The 15,000-nt window shown below is 41.5% G+C and overlaps 1 protein-coding gene across 2 annotated transcripts in view; it reads left to right on the top strand.

The window, feature by feature from the left end:
• The window catches only part of LOC143017811 (crustacyanin-C1 subunit-like), a 49,688-nt gene that overhangs the window by 6,588 nt on the left and 28,100 nt on the right, over positions 1-15,000 (top strand). The window lies entirely within an intron of this gene.

Here is a 15,000-nt window from a genome sequence, read left to right as displayed (position 1 = left end):
CTTCTCTCTCCCTTTCACCTCCCCTCTCTCCCTTTCCTTTCCCTCTCTCCCTTTCACCCCCCTCTCTCCCTTTCCCTCCCCTCTCTCCCTTTCACCTCCCCTCTCTCCCTTTCCCTCCCCTCTCTCCCTTTCCCTCCCCTCTCTCCCTTTCCCTCCCTTCTCTGCCTTCACTCCCCTCTCTCCCTTTCACCTCCCCTCTCTCCCTTTCCCTCTTCTCTCTCTCTTTCACCTCCCCTCTCTCCCTTCCCTCTCCTCTCTCCCTTTCACCTCTCCTCTCTCCCTTTCCCTCCCCTCTCTCCCTTTCCCTCCCCTCTCTCCCTTTCACCTCCCCTCTCTCCCTTTCCCTCCCCTCTCTCCCTTTCACCTCCCCTCTCTCCCTTTCCCTCCCCTCTCTCCCTTTCACCTTCCCTCCCTCCCTTTCACCTCTCCTCTCTCCCTTTCATCTCCCCTCTCTCCCTTCCCTCCCCTCTCTCCCTTTCACCTTTCCTCTCTTCCTTTCACCTCCCCTCTCTCCCTTCTCTCCCCTCTCTCCCTTTCACCTCCCCTCTCTCCCTTTCCCTCCCCTCTCTTCCTTCCACCTCTCCTTCCAGTGTCTAATCAATTACCGTATTCTCTCGGACGAAAACGATTAAGTTACCTCGTCACTTCAGGCCTGACTTTTGTCACGTGACGTGTCATTCACGTGCTTTCGACTCCAGTGGTCTCACGTCACTCTCCCTCGTCACTCACGTGATATCACTTTACTTCATCCACGAATCACGTGATTTCAAATTACCCTGCCTGTTACTCCCGTAGTCTGACGTCACTCGTTTATCGGGAGAGGCTCTTAGAGCGAGACAGAGGAACCGCGGATAATAGAAAATATATTATCAATATTTCGTCAGCAGTAACTAGCGCTTTTATACTTGGCTTAAGATAAGGATGGAAAACTCAAAAAGAGGAAAGAAAAAGAGAGTAGAGGGTACAGGACTGAAAGAATATAAAAGACATTGGAGAAGGAAGAGTAAAAGGAAGAAAAGGAAGCATAACAATAGAGTGGAATTAATAATGAGAGAGAAAGAGAGAGAGGGGGTGAGAGAGAGAGAGAGAGAGAGAGAGAGAGAGAGAGAGAGAGAGAGAGAGAGAGAGAGAGAGAGAGAGAGAGAGAGAGAGAGAGAGAGAGAGAGAGAGAGAGAGAGAGAGATTTTGAAAAAGGAGGAGAGTGGAGATAAAGGAGGGAGAGGAGTAGGATAAAATGGATTAAAAGAGGAGTGGAGGAAGAACTGAGGAGTAGAAACCGAGAAGGATAAGGAAGAAGAGAAGGAGTAGGAGGAACATAAGAAGATAAGAATGAAGGAGACTGCAAGAGACCATAAGGCCTACACAAGGCAGTTCCATATCCAACATCTCCTGTCATCCCCATCCATAAAGTTGTCTAACAGTTTCTTAAAACAACTGATAGTTTCAGCGCTCACTACATGGTTACTAAGTCTATTCCATTCGTTGACCACCTTATTAGTAAACCAATTCTTGCCTATTTCCTTCTTAAATCTAAATTTGTCCAGTTTAAATCCATTACTGCGAGTCCTGCCCTGTTGTTTTAATATGATGACTTTGCTTGCATCACCCTTGTTAAAGCCTTTGATCCACTTGAACACCTCTATTAGATCACCCCGCACTCTGCGTCTTTCCAGAGAGTGTAAGTTAAGGTGCCTAAGCCTCTCCTCGTAAGGCAAATTTCTGAGTCCATGTATCATTTTGGTCATTCTTCTCTGTACTGATTCTAGTGAATTGATGTCCATTCTATAGGACGGAGACCAAAACTGTACCGCATAGTCAAGGATGGGTCTAACTATCGCTAGATAGAGTTTGATAATTACCTCTGCACTTCTATTCGTTACCGTCCTAGCAATGAAACCTAATGCTCTGTTAGCTTTATTCCTGGCGCTAATGCACTGTTTCCTGGTTTTAAGGTCCGGACTCACTAGAACTCCTAAGTCTCTCTCATTACTCAGTTTTCTCTAAAAACGTGTTATCTAAGCTTTATCATTTGCCATTTCACCGACCATGTGAACAATTTGTTAAGATCATCCTGCAGAATCTCTGCGTCGTCTCCTGACTTAATTAGACGTCCTATTTTAGTGTCATCTGCAAACTTACTAACATAATTATTTATCCCATCGTCTAAGTCGTTTATGTACATGATGAACTACAAGGGATCCAAAACCGAGCCCTGGGGAACCCCACTAGTAACATCGCCCCACCCGGATTTTACTCCATTTATGGTGACCCGCTGTTTTCCATTACTGATCTAAGCTCTAATTCATTCTAACACTTTTCCTCCTATGCCATGGGCTTGGATTTTATTTAGTAGTCTCTGGTGTGGCACCTTGTCTAACGCTTTGCTAAAGTCAAGGTAAATCACATCGTAATTATCATTGTTATCTGACGCCTTTTATACTTTAGTGTTAAAGGATAGAAGATTAGTCACACATAACTTACCCTTGGAGAAACCATGCTGTGTGCCACGAATTAAATTATGTCTCTCGATGTGTTCTTTGAGTCTATTAACTTTTATTGATTCAAACATTTTACCTATAACCAATGTTAAACTGATTGGCCTGTAGTTGCATATAGACGATTTATCCCCCTTCTTAAGAACAGGAACAACGTTTGCCTGCCCCCAAGCAGTAGGCACAAAACAAGTGTTTACCGATTTATTAAATATTTCAGTTAACTGGTCGCAGATTTCAAATTTATACTCCTTAAGCACTCTTGGAAAATTTTCGTTTGTTCCCGGGGATTTTGTCTTTCAATCTGCTCGACTACTTCTACTTTACTAATGCCGATACTAGATAGTCTACTTTCTTCATCCCCACTGAAAATCGGATCGAAGTCAGGTACCTTATCTAACCTCTCATTAGTAAACACCGAGAGAAAGGAGGAGAATGAAGAAGAGTAAGAAGAGAGGGAGGAGAAGTAGAAGGAGAAGGAGGGGTAAGAGGATTAGGAAGAAGGAGAGGGGAAGTAGGAGAAATTGAAATAGGAGGAAGAGGAGGAGGAGGAGGAGAGGGGAGAGAAAGAGGAGGAGGAGCAACAGGATTAATAGGAAGAGGAGGAGGAGGAGGAGGAGGAGGAGGAGAAGGAACGGGATTAGTAGGAAGAGGAGGAGGAGGAGGAGGAGGAGGAGGAGGAGGAGGAGGAAGAGGAGGAGGAGGAAGAGGAGGAGGAGGAGGAGGAGGAGGAGGAGGAGGAGTAGGCAAAAAAAAAAAAGAAGAGGAGAGGGAAAGGGAAGTGGTAAAGGAGGAGAAAGAAGATGTGGTGCAAAGGAAAAGGAAGAGGAGGAGGAGAAGGAGGAAATGCAGACGCTGATGGAAGCCTTCTCTGACCTTGCCTGAGGTGCCTGTTAACGCCAGAAACCTTAATTCAACGAATACTTGTGGTCTCGGTAGGCTCCACGGGATCTTAATTGCAGCCATTTTCTTCCCGGCTCTATAACCCCCTGGAGACGCTTCGCTGTGGCCAAATTGGTCACCTTTGCCTTAAGTAATCAGACTGCTACACCACTGGTAGCGACTGACGATCGGAAAGCATTAAGAAGAAGAGGAAGAAGAAGAAGAAGAAGAAGAAAAGAAGAAGAAGAAGAAGAAGAAGAAGAAGAAGAAGAAGAAGAAGAAAAAACCCCACAACATATATATATATATATATATATATATATATATATATATATATATATATCGCCACGAGCTGCGCGCGCATAAAGTACAACTAAGACTGACTTTGGTGAAACCCTGATTGATTGGATCAAGTGGCCAGTGTATTACACAGTCCATCAACCGCCGAGGGACCTGAGACCACTCGACGTCAATTCGACGAATTGAATGAAATCGACCCGTGAGCACGACCTACATCAGGGCCATCTCCTTCTGCCTGGTGCCAGGCGACTTTATTCATTTTATTCAGCTAAACCTTCGACTTCCAGAAACATCATCTCGGTCTCAACATCTGAAAGAATAGGTCTCATTGTAGAGCGTCAACGCGGAGTCTATGGAAACTAGAGGGAATTAGAGATCTCCAGGAGTCTTATCAACAGTAACGCATAAGCAGGGTATATACGTGATAAAAGGTTGAAGAGCCCTGCTTTAAGGGTTATATCCTGGCTGGTGATGAATTATCTTATTCAGCTCGGGGTGTGGGGGAGCACTAAGGTAGTAAGGAGTTATTGATATGGTATAACGTCACAAACTCCCCCCTATCGGAAGGCTAGGACAGTGCCCCTCACAGAGGACTTTGTAGCGTGGAATTTAATGAACCATGCCCTTGGTTCAATTTCGCCGGTGGCTGGATTCGAACCGCCATCCCCTCGACCTTCGCCGTAAGTAACGACGCCCTAACCCGCTCAGGAGTTAGTAGTAGGGTTTAAGGTAACCTTACAGAACTGGATCTAATCTAAACCTGATAGTTAACCAAATGACTTAAACGAGTTTGTCATCGTGGTCGTCGTTGTCGTCTTAATCGTCATAATCAACGTTATCATAATAACCATGATCCTCATTATCACTACTATCACAATCACCATCACAATCACTACCTTTACCTATCACCATTGCCACCAATACCATTACTTTCACTATCACCTTCACCATCACTTCCATTACCTTCACCATCACCATGTCACAATAACCGTCACGGTGAGAGTCACCACCATAACCACAGACACAGACACAGACGCAGACACAGACACAGACACAGACGCAGACACAGACACAGACACAGACACAGACATCGCGGTTCAGGATTACCCCAATTAACAATGGAAATCTGATTTGGGTCAACCTCGTTGAGTGAGTGAGAGTTGAACGAAATCTCCCAAAACTCCTCCAAAGAACTTCAAAGAGGGTCCTAATGAATTATACCTTTTTATTAATTCATTCATTTATTCATTCATTCATCTATTCATCTACTTGTTTATTTATGTTTTTGTACTTAAATTAGAAGAAATGCATCCGGGTATGAAGGCTAAAGAAAGTTGTACATGTTCGAAAGAGGAGACTATACTGTATATTTCATTGATCTAAAGGAGGTGCATACTTGCTTCACTATTATGTTCATTTAATGTTTACCAATATCACATACTATAACAAACAACAACAACAACAAAATTCGTAGGCCACATCCAAAAGGTAGGCCACATACTATACGGGCACCTATATTGCTTTGATTGTTTGGGAGCACTAACAGCAGCCAAACTAAAGCGGAACGCACCGAGGAACGCATATAGGAACACACCTAGGAACGCGCCCAACTCTGAAAATTATACAATCCGGTGACCAGCTCGTTTGTGGCCGATACCTCTCCCACGTCCCTACCTCAGTTACCCCTCACCCACCATGATGAGGAGGGGGGCCGAGATAGAGAGGTATAAAGAGGTATAAAGAGGTATGATAACTCTTTGGTACTTCCGTGTCTTGAAATCGAACACAGTCTTCCTGAGTAACCAGCCTCCCTGACTGCACGGAAACCAAATAATGATCAACTTTGATATCATTGAAGTGGTATCATATCAATATACGATTAAATGAAGTGATGTGAAAGGCGATATTTGCTCTTGACTAAAGCCTCGTTTACACGGGGGAAGTTGAGAGGCAAGACAAGTGTGCAAGTTACTTGAACTGGAGGGGAAAGAGAGCAAGTACATGTTCACTCGGGTCAAGTCAGAGGCAAGTGGCCTATGCCAACATGTATTTGCTCGCTCTCCTCTCCACTTCAAGTAACTTGCACACTTGACTTGCCTTTCAATTTGCCTCGTATAAACGAGACTTGAAGAAAATACTGTCCTCTTGCACAGGAAGTGACACAGGAAATCTCAAATTCGAAATTATTTACTGAGGAACAAGAAGACAGCGCTGTTAACAAATGGAATAGACTTTGTAACCATGAAGAGAGCGTTGAAGCAATTGGGTGTTTTAATATAAGATTAGATCAATTTATGGACAGGGATGACAGGTGGTAATGGACATGGAACTGTCTAGTGTAAGCCTTATGGTCTCTTGTAGTCTCCTCCATTCTTACGTTTTTAAGATGCGAGATCGATGGGTGTCCAGAGGCTCATGGATGCGCAGTTCTACGATGTGTTAACGAGACAGAAATACACAAAGAATAATCTCAAACTTCTCATTACATTTGACCAGCTACACATTAATTCTTTCTACATCCAGGATATTTTATGCAGGAAAGGGCAACGCTCCTTATGTGGGAAATTGTTAAAAAGAAGTAATAAAGTAATGATAATATATATGTACACAATCACACACAGACACACACACACACGCAGACACACACACACACACACACACACACACACACACACACACACACACACACACACACACACACACACACACACACACACACACACATTCACACATTCACACGTAGGGAATATAACTAGAAGGACTTGTTTTAAAAAACAAAGCATTGAAATACGCACGAAGTTTCTGCCACGGGTTTTCAATCCCTTCAAGATTTCCTTGTAAAACTGGAGAAGAAGCATGCGTATCTATCGGGTCTGTGGCCATGAAAGACATCAGCAAGATATTTGAAGACTTCAAGGGTCATGATACTTTCCCAATGAGGTTAAGCATCAAGCAAAGGACATATTGTCATAGCGAGAAATTCGAAACTGGTGAAGAGGAGCCAACGAAGCAGGAGGACGAGAAGAAGAGGAACGAAAAGAAAGCGAAGAGGCAGGCGGGGGAGGGGTGGGAGAACTCTTCTCAAGACGATGAATATAAAAGGAAGAGATGAACTTAAGGAGATGGACTTCGGCGAAATATTCTGGAAGAATATGTGAGGTCATCAAATTCTTTGCAAATCTGAATATATATACACACAAGTACACACAAGCATACACGATCATATACATGTGCACGCGCGTTCAGACACACACACACACACACACACACACACACACACACACACACACACACACACACACACACACACACACACACACACACACACACACACGCACACACACAAAAAAGTTGATCATTATTGTTATTATTGTTATTATCATTATGATTATTGTGATTATTATGATTATTATGATTATGATTATTATTATTATTATTATTATCATCATCATTATCAATCATCATTATCATTATCATTATGATTATCATTATTATTATTATCATTATCATCACTATTATTATCATCATTATCATTATGATTATTATCATCATTATCATTATGATTATCATTATTGTCATTGTTATTGTTGTTTTATTACCATTATTATCATTATCATTATTATCAACCATTATCAATCATTATCATTATTATCATCATCATCATTATTATTGTTATTATCATTATTGTTATTGTTATTATTTTCATGATTATTACTAATCATTATTATTATTATCATCATGATCATGATCATCATCATCATCATCATCATCATCATCATTATTATTATTATTATTATTATTGTGAATAGGAGGTAAAGGGAACACGGGCTGAGGGAAATACTTTTATTCCTGACTAGTTTCCCTCAGCCCGTGTTCCCTTTACCTCCTATTCACATTCGTCACAATGTATATACAGTACTATTATTATTATCTTTATTGTTATCATTATCATTATTATCACTATTATTATCAATTATTATCATTATTATTATTATTATTATTATTATTATTATTATTACACACGCAGGGACTCGCACATACCCACACATACGCACACATAAGTACATATGCATGGCTTAACGATACAGTTATATGTATGTTGAACCCCAATTCAGAGATCCGAGTTCAAGTCCCGTTCAAAACTGAAAACTGTAGCATCGCTCCCTTGCAAGCCAGCACTCCAGCTCTGATGGGCAATATGCTGTGAGTGTGTGTGAGTGTGTGTGAGTGTGTGTGTGTGTGTGTGTGTGTGTGTGTGTGTGTGTGTGTGTGTGTGTGTGTGTGTGTGTGTGTGTGTGTGTGTGTGTGTGCGCGTGCGTGCGTGCGTGCGTGCGTGCGCGCGTGTGTAAGGTCACAGCATTACCCATAGATCGGGCCATATATACTGCAAACTCTGAGACAGTTGACTAATAGAAGCATATAAACGATACCCTACGAGGATAAGTCCCAACATACATATCACAATACTATAGACACATATAAGTAAAATATATTCGTGAATAGAAAATGTACGCATAATTCTCAATTCGGCTGCCTGGTCGCTTGCAAACGCAACTATAGGCTCGTTACAATCTCCACATATAAATACGTTTGTGTATAGACTCGTTACCTGTCCGCTTGCAGACGATAGGGGTCCTACGCTCATCAAGTCATAATTATGGCATTTTAATTTATTCTCCCATAATTGCTAAGTATCCGTCATAGAATGGCTTTCATTTCATTTATACATTCATTCGTTCATAACCTGGGAAGTTCTGCGATCATATCGTCAACGGGATGATCAGGAGTGATTACATGTTCATATAACGTCAGAGCTGGGAATGTTGTTGCCTGCACATCATTTGCTCAGTATGTCTTCATCAGTCTCTCGTAATAGTGCTATGCTACACGCCAGTACACGGAAAAACAAGTATTTTCATTTGCCACAAGCAATGTCCCTTTCTCTCTCTTTCTCTCTCTGTCGCTCGCTCTCTTGTTTTCTCTCTCTCTCTCTCTCTCTCTCTCTCTCTCTCTCTCTCTCTCTCTATTTCTCTTTTTGCTCGCTCTCTCGTTCGCTTTTTTGGTAGCCTTTTTGCTCTCTCGCTCGTTTTGTCGCTATCTCACTTGTTCTCTCTGTCGCTTTCTCTCTCTCACACGCTCTCTCTCTCTCTCTCTCACACACACACACACTCTTTCTCTTAGTCACTCACTTTCATTCTTTCCACCCACGACACTCTCTCTCTCTCTCTTTCTCTCTCTCTCTGAGTGCGGAAAAGGTTTTGGGCAAAAGCAAAATAAGAGTTTCCTTCCGCGATTTCTGTTCCCAACTGCACCTTGGATGGCGTCACATCTTTAGCGTAGCAGGAAATCAAAGACGAAGAAAGGACCCGTTGGGAAAGAATTCTCATCTTGCGAGAGGAGCCAAGAAATGAACATCAGTTTCTTTCGCAGAGGTACACAGCATTCACACAGTTCAACGAGAATAAATTGAATGATCGAAGATATTTACAATGATGGCAATAGGAAACTCTTTTTGTATTTGTATGGATCTCTACAATCCAGAGATCCTCAAATGTTCTTTTGGGGGTAACTTTGGCTTTTCGTAGAGATTGTGGAGTTGTGACTGCAACTTCAACTCATCAATCAATCAATCAAATGCTGCCTTGAGTGTCACTAAGTGGAAACCCGCAGACCCGTAGTGGGTGGCAACGGTCTCTCTGGGAAGAAACATTGGACTTTTATCTGCATTGTATCAATGTGGGACTTTTTATACCACCGGCTGAAAGTGGTAGGAAGAGGAGATCAGTCGCCGGTTACCAGCTTCCCATGTGTGAAAAAGTGTACGAAATACAATTAAAATTAACAGAGAGATGTCTTGGGCCCAGTCCGGGGATCGAGTGTCAACCCTTCAGGGTTGCACCTCCTGATGGAGGTAAGGGGGCTGACGGGTAATAAAAATGAGCAACTGTGTCGTCTATCTCGCAGGACTATTGCCTCCAGATACCCATAATTGGTCCCTGATTACATCTTAAATTATCATTCACACCTCTCTATAAATTACAATTCCGAAAGATTCAACAACCTATATAATCTACAGGACATCGCAGTACACTACAGATACGATTAACATTTAAATTGAATTGCTCACTTTTTGAGTGGTATGTGGTGAAAAAGGATCCTGGAAACAAGAAGGACCATGCTAAGCTGTCTCAGGATCATAATTATGTGATAAATCATATGATATTATATGATATGTGACGATATATCCGCATGGCGAGAGTTCCCTCGTGAGAACCTTCTTCTAGCCGGAGCTGTCAAGAACCTTCCAAGAGAAGAATCTTCAGGAGGGACAAAGGAGACACCAGATACTCGAGGAGACCCCCAGCAGGAGGCTCTTAGTCAGTTTCGAGTATCCTTGCGGACACTCAAAACTGACCCATGATGAATAAAGTTTTGTTTTTTCACGATTGTACTCATGCATGAGGGACGGGGAAAGGGGGGTCGCCGATTTAATGAAGCGGGCTTGCTGTGGATGTGCTGTGTCTTGCGACACTGCTTCTGATCCAGGGCAGTTGACAAGATGCAGGGATGACCCGTCATCCAGGAGGTGCCAAGATAAGAGGGAGGGAAGAGGGTAGAGGGGAGTGGAGTTATGTAGGGGATGGAATGGGTGGGAGTGGTTTCTATGCCCTTTGGTATATGTATGTGTATGTACTCATACATCAGCAACGAAAGTTCTGATGTTTATCACAAGCTAGCTTCAGGTGTCTGAAATAATACACTATCGCGTTGAGCAAAATGACGATCAGTAAACTACGGCCATATCTTCCAAAATATTTACCAAGGCCAAACAAGAACAAGACAATTCATTTCGGGAACGACGCCTTCAGGAGACAAATCACGCTGCCAAGAAAAAACTAATAAACTCTTCGAGTCAGTCGACTTTCGCACCTGATTACGACGCCATGTTGTTAGATTCCTCTTCCTTAGACCACAGGAAGTCAGAAACCTCTAAGGACCACACCCTCCCTTCGTCCACCCTCATTCTCTCTTTAAGACTAATGGTTGGTTCGTCGAACGCGGTTCGACAGACACGTTTTTAATGTGATGTGTGAACGTGTGAACGGGGTATTTGGGGTTTAACCAACGTGTTCGACAACCAAATACCCCGTTCACACGTTCACACATCACTTCAAACACGTGTCTGTCGAACCGCGTTCGACGAACCGTTAGACCGTGTAAACACCCTCATAGAATGAATAGAGTAAATAGACGATGGAAGAAGATAGAAGAGACAAGACTCCCAAGCACAAAATAAGCCACAATGAAACTCCTGTCCCCATTTTCCACCTACGACGGCGACCATGAGCCTACTATCATGACCACCCCCCCTTGGCCACCCGACCTGTCATTCGCATTCAATTCCATTCCAGCGGTCGAGAGGTAGAATGGGACGGAGTCATCTGCCGTTTCCCGTCACCAATTGGATAATTCGGACAAATAGCCACCCGGCTTGAGTTGCAGAGGTGTCAAGTTAGTCGACAAAGGACCGCAATTGAGAAGCCGGTGCCTGTCCACAATGCCCGCCAACTCGACAGTCTTACTGCAACGTGTGTACGGTTGCCGACCTATGTCAATAGGTATGAGTATAATGGCAACCGAATAAACACGTATACACGCGCATGGGCGCATGCGTACACACACACACACACACACACACACACACACACACACACACACACACACACACACACACGGTGGCGTAGTTGGTAGAGCACTGAGCTGCCACAATAGTGGCCCGCAGCTCATGGTTCGAATCCTGCCCAGGGCCGAAATTATTTCGGTACCGCTGCGCTTCGGGTCGTTACTCTGACTCTTGTGGGCGGGGAGTTGGGTGTGTGTGTGTGTGTGTGCAAGGTCATAGCATTACCCATAGATCGGACCTACGAGCTCTGAGCTCTCTTCCAGGAGGGATATAGCTGTCGATCACGAGTCCAACACGTGATCCAAAGACCAAGTGAATCCAAAGACCAAGTGAATACACACACACACACGCACGCACACACGCATGCACACGCACACGCACACACACACACACACACACACACAGTGGTAGATCCCTGACGGCACTTGGGTTGCTCAGTTTCCACTTTACCGAGACTCGGTGTAGGATGGTTTAAAAAACGACGAGATAATCTCATTGTCGTGGAGGAGAGGGCTTCACAGTTCCCTCGGTACGTTTGACCCTATAGATGACACCTGACCTATAAAGTTCCTTTCTTTCTTGGTTTGGGCTGTTCTTAGGAAATGGCCTGTTCTCTTGGTCTTATGGTGAATTACTAAGTTAAATATTTTCTCTGGGTTCACTGGTTTGATAGTTTTTCAAATTTGCTTTATTATGCGTTCTTCTTCTTTGTAGACTGATGTAAATGTAAAATTAAAGTAAATGTTGAATTTCTCCTTATTTTGGTTATTGCTATTACTGTTGTACCAGTCATCTTCTTGGTCTGGTGGTTGATGTCTTTCTCATTAACCCATTCAACTCCGATGACAAGATGTCTTGTCATTTGGTCAAATAAAACAAAAAATCATAAAACACCAAAATGTTTGATCAAGCACCAGAAAAATATGACGTCAGTCCTCGCTTCGCTGCGAGCGAAGCGAGGACTGACGTCATATTTTTCTGGTTGATCAAACATTTTGGTGTTTTATGATTTTTTGTTTTATTTGACCAAATGACAAGACATCTTGTCATCGGAGTTGAATGGGTTAAAGCCACTGTTGAATGTTGATTAGTACTTGAGTGGGGCACTCAGTTTCATTGTGTACACAATTAAAAATTGAGCGCTCTACTCAAGTAGTTATCAACGATGACTTTAGTGAGAAAGACATCAACTACCAGATCATGAAGATAATGGATGGCAGGTACAACGGTAATAACAATAACCAAATAACAATAATAATTAATAATAATAATGATAACAATAATAATAATAATATTAATAATAATAATAATAACAATGATAATAATGATAATAACAACAACAATAACATTTACTATAAATCCACATTTACATCAGCCTACAAAGAAGAATGCAAAACAAAACAAATCATCAAGAAAAACATCAAACCGGTCAGCTGGTAACGCAGTGAAGGTCAGTCGTTTATCATATAGGGGTAACTTGGATTATGATTAGGCTGTATAAAAAGTACGCTCTAAAACAATTCAGGTTTATGCACCAACTTCATAGAGTTAAGACGATGAAATTGAGTCCTATGATGATTTAATTCAGGTAATGGACCAAGAAAAAAAGTAAATAGACGTTGGTAATAGGTGACTTTAATGCTAAAATGGGGAAGAAGATGGGAGTGGAATCATATATCTAAGAAGTTTGGAGTGAGAGAAATGACAAAGGCGATATGTTAATTGCAAATGGACCTGGAGAAGTCCAAATGGAACATCAAAGAACGAAGCAGACTTCATATTAGGAGATGAGAGCATGTGCGTTAACAATGTTATGGTCATAAATAAAGAAAATACAGTATATGTTGTGACTATAGTATGGTAGGTTGCACAGCTAAATTCAATATCAGAGCCGAGAGAAATAAACTAGTTTTGAAAAAAAAGCCTTACAAAGGTTAAATATATCAAGAAGGAATTTATGTTAGAAACTAAATGCAGAATCGAAGCTCTAAGAAATAAAGAGGACACCGTCGAAGGTATGAATTTGAATTTAGTGAATATCATTAGGGAATCGGCAGAGAAAGTAGAAAGTAAAAAAAGCATTAGAGAAAACAAATACTCCAGAGCTACAAACGACCTAATTAAAAGAAGGAGAACTATGTAGATTGAAAGCAGGAGAGACGAAATAGAGAGTACAACTAAAAAGTCTTATCAGCCAAAGGCATAGATAAGAGAAAAGAAAGAGAAACATGGACGAAATAGAAGAAGCTATTCGGAAGGGTAAAAGTATTAAAGGGGTCGAGCGCAGACTAGCTTTAGAAATGATAGACATGGAGATCATTAAATGCAAAGACAAAATAGTAAAAAGAGTACCGTAGAAGAATTTTATCAAGATCTTTACTCATCAAAGGCCGTAGCTGATCTAGTAAATTCATCTGTAGACTTTAGTAGTGTACCAGAAGTTACAAAAGAAGAAATAGAGTTTGCTCTAAAAAAATATGAAACGTGGAAAAGCACCTGGGGAAGATTGTATATTCATATATCTTCTGAATGACACAGGGGAAGAAGTTCATATTAAATTAATTCAGTTGTATATCCAATTTTTACGTCAAGAAAGCGTTTTGCATCCTGGTGTAATGCTATAGTTATTTTGCTTCAGTATAAAAGAGACAAAAAAGATCTTAGCATCTACCGACCAATTAGCTTGTTATCAAATGTATATAAAGTACTCTCCGAGATCCTTACAAATAGACTAGGTCAAGTTTTAGATGGAAACCAACCAAGAGAACGACAGACTTTAGAAGCAGATATTTGACTCTGGACCATTTGCAGAGGATGAGTAAACTAATCGAGAAAACGACAGAATACAATATGCCTGGATATTTCATTCAGCTGAGAGGAGCCCCTTCTGCAGCAAAAATGGCTGAATACTTTCATGAGTTAAATGTTGTGTCAGGAGGCATTGCTGAACAAAGAGCTTTCTCGACATTCTCGGGTAGGCAGAATCAGCATCTTGGTCACAACGACGTGTAACGTCACTCATTAGTTTTGTCAAATTTCACTTGCCATAGACGCATGTTTCATATTTTTTGTCCAGCACTATTTTGTATATTGTTTTATATGTATTTTGTACATTGATATTTCGTATATCATTTGTGTTTTATGTATTGGTATTTTTGTTTTATAACACTTGCACTGTGATAGTTTGTCATTCGTTCGTATGTGGTTTTTTGACCCGCATTTGAACCACCATGTCAGTATAGATAGCCAGCCTAGAGCCTGGCGATTTCTTTCTCATTCTCAACTATCACTTCACACTACTAACATCTCACCAACTGACGACAGTGCTTGGCTGAACCCTTTGTTATACTCGTCGTAATGAAACATCGTGTATAATCGTAGTTCGATGTCAATCTGTCTTATAGTTCATAAGTTTATTTGATTACTGTTTGTTCGTTGGATACGTTTTGTTTAGGATCATGTCTATCTTTTACAAATTTTACCACTGATACTTTGGAATATATCGCTCCATCATTGGAAGACTGTCGTAACTCAAATTTCGTGATTTTTCAGGAGAAGCATTTTAAAGTATCTAAATCCTATAACTTTAATAATTTTACCCTAAGCAATAAAACTTACCATCTTGATTAGGTAAATAGGACT

Source organism: Oratosquilla oratoria, chromosome 33 (genome assembly GCF_046742065.1).
Source record: "Oratosquilla oratoria isolate Oo_2021 chromosome 33, ASM4674206v1, whole genome shotgun sequence".
NCBI classification, from domain to species: Eukaryota; Metazoa; Arthropoda; class Malacostraca; order Stomatopoda; family Squillidae; genus Oratosquilla; species Oratosquilla oratoria.
This window is presented reverse-complemented; position numbering and strand designations above follow the sequence as displayed.